The sequence below is a fragment of the Solanum pennellii genome, chromosome 12 (genome assembly GCF_001406875.1).
Source record: "Solanum pennellii chromosome 12, SPENNV200".
Lineage (NCBI taxonomy): Eukaryota > Viridiplantae > Streptophyta > Magnoliopsida > Solanales > Solanaceae > Solanum > Solanum pennellii.
The window spans coordinates 43,380,616-43,384,075 of record NC_028648.1 but is presented as its reverse complement, the minus strand read 5'-3'; positions in this window follow the sequence as shown (position 1 = coordinate 43,384,075).

Genomic DNA, 3,460 nt, shown 5'->3' with positions numbered 1-3,460 from the left:
AGCGTCATCTTAGTTTCATATGTGAAGAGTGAAAAATTATAAATCAATTCAACTCTTGTCTTTAAATAAATCCCATTCCACATTCTTCAAATCTTAGTCCTCATCATGAATTCATGTCTATTATAATGACCAACTCTGGAAAAAAAGAGAAAGAAAAATATGTTAGACACAATCTAGTTAAAAGAAATATGAAATATAGTTAACAAACTACTACAAGATGAAAAAATAACACTTGAATCTATATATAGTACAAAAGTATAGAATATGAGAAGACACAAAATTTAATTAAAATATAATTACTCAACGATTAATTTATAGTAATTAATATAATTGAAAACAAATAAATTGTTGATGAAAATAACGGGAAGGAAGAAAACTTACCGCTAATCATTAATTTCACAATTAAGAAAAATTAAAATCTCTTAATTAGTGCTAACTTTTTGTCATTATTTATTTTGGCATAAGAAAAGTTACAGCTTATCAAATTAACATTCCTTTTTGGTGAGTTTTATTGACCTCCAATTCTAGTAGTAATTAAATTAAATTAAGCAATATTTGTGTTCCTTTTTAAGTTAATGCTCTACTCAAATTAACATTATTTTTTCGTTAATTATAGTTATTATCGATTTTGAGGTAACTTAATCGAATTAAACTAAGCAAAATTAATGTTTCCTTTTTAGTTATTGTACATACATATTCATTATATCATTACTTTTGGAATAAATAAATGTTGTGAAGGCTCATAATAAGGGTAGAGAATATTTTTTTAAAACATATTTTTGTACAGATTATGAAATTAAATATTGAAAATTCTTAAAATATAGGTAAACAGAGATACTATTAATGAAGCATGTCACATCAGCAAGCTGATATTCCGCCACATCTGCAAGTTGATATTCAACATTTATTCACTAATATATATATATATATATATACACACACACACACACAAAATTATACAATATCGATACATTAGATATACATATGATCATTTAATTGAAAATAATTTTGGTTGCCATATATATTTGTAAGTAACTAGAAACCCAATCATTTTTTATTTTCTATTTAGGCGAAATCCATCATCAATCTCTTATAGATGGAACCATTTTTTCATAAACACTTTAACTAGATCTTATTTATTCTAAACACCTCAAACAAGACATGTTATGTCATTCTTGAATTGTGTATAACGTCGTACTAAGAGACTCTTAATTTTCGTAGGTGTTATGGTCAATTATTTAGTGTGTGAATGAACCTGATGAATTAAGGTCACTAAAATCTCATAGCAAACAGTTGAGTTGAAAGTTCCCTTACCAATTATTTTTTTATATAAGACTCTATTTGGGTCAACTTCAAATGATGATATCTCCTAGTATATGAAAAGTTACATGAATCGTAACCTATTAAATTAGAGGTATTTAGATTTCTCATAGCAAACAGTTGAGTTGAAAGTTACCTTACCAATTAATTTTTTATGTAAGACTCTACTTGGGTCAACTTCAAATGATGATATCTCTTAGAATATGAAAAGTTACATGAACCGTAACTTATTAAATTAGAGGTATTTCAATTTCTTTCCAATTCCACCAATTTTGTGTCAATTCTAATTTCAAGTAAAAAGTTATGACCATTTCAGTAACCTTGACGAATTAGTTGACGAAAAAATCATTAAAAATTGCTGGTTTTGTCTTTTTACTTTTAAGAAAATCCTAAAATAATTTCTTTACTAATTAAAGATAAAAACAAATAAGATTTTCATCTCTTAATCCCCCAATCTCTTCTCTGTCAAACCCTAAGGCAAAATCCTAAGTGAAAAATCAAAGTAGAATACTTCATTCAAGATTATTTCAATTATTTTCAAAATTCTTCTTCAAAGTAAGTCTTTCTTCAAGAATTCAATTCTTTCCAACTCAATTTCCTTCATACAATTATGAATCATTAATGAGAATCATAATTTCAAGAATCTAAATCAAGAAATCTCAAGAAAGGATTTCACGATTTTTCTCCTTCGAGCTAGGATTTCAACGCTTCTAATCAAGTTCTTATTAAATATTCTTCAAGAACCTTTTCTTCCGGGTATGTAAGACTGTCATAGTGTTTGACTAGTTCGTCCTCACTCCCTACATATACTTTCAAATTAGTAAACGAGTAATCTATAGGTTTATATCCCTAGATTTGAGTTTTCTTGATATGAGTTAATTTTGAGTTCTCAAGTGTCTTTGTGTAATATTTGAGATGTCTTTTCAATGGAATATAGTACCATTTATATAGGCGTAAACTAGAGATTAGGGTTAGTAGCTTCCAAGAATTCTAATTGGAAATGAACACTTGTATAGTACCAACTGTAATTGAACATGGTTTGTAGATTCCAACAAAAATCCAATGTCTACGACGTTTCTACAAGCCAAGGGATAGTGGCACAAACAAGGAGTAAATTCTAGAAGGTTTCGATTAAATAAAAACAATAGGGTTCTACTATCAACTAACATATTCCACATCCACATAAACACAGGTAGATTTTCTCTTCAACAAACATCACACATTGATTCAACAAACGGTCCTCAATTGCGCTCTTTTGCAACTTCGAATACCAGACGTCAACCATGGGCCTCTAAAAATAATTTGAGGCACTGTGATACAAAAAATCTATTTAGGATGTGGGATCTAGGCTCGTCTTAGCCAAAAATGAGGAAGAATTCATTTTCATTTCGAGAAGACTCAGCTTGACAATTTTTATAATTTTTTATAAGATGATCCGTGAACCTAGTGCGAGTTTTCATATCACAAACCTCAATCATTCCTAGGGGGCCATGGTTGACATCTGCTAGTAAAAAGTAGAGAGACATACGCAATTGATAAACATTTATTGAATCAACATCGTATATTGCATTAGAAAAAATCGGTTGTTGGTGTTGCTGGAGAATTAATTAGTTTGTATAAAACCTTTTCTATCGAAAATTAGACTATATATATATATATATATATATACACTAGGTAAATTATTCGTGCTTCGCACGCGATTGGACTATTTTATTAAACTTACATATGATTATTCAGTAATATGACCTATAGTAAATGATTAAGTTTCATGGAAAATGAGGAATGAAAAAGGTTCATAAGAATTTCAATTAATGTATTTCAATTCGATTCCTCTACAGCAAAAAAACAATAGTGGCAGAAATAAAAGTTTTGTTTACTAAAAAACCCAATGTAATAAATTCAACCATTTCAACAAAGTTATGAGTTGTGGAATTAAAGGTGCAAGAGTAGTAACATGACATTGCAATCAAAATCAATTTTCTTTGTTTATATGAAGAAACTTGTAAAACGGACAAAAGAGAAGATCAATTTTCAATCATCTTCTGTATAACTTTTAACAAATTTAAAAGAAAAAAGTCGCAAAAATAGCGAAAAGTGTTGTCATACTTACATTACTCACTACGACTTATAGTAAAGATTA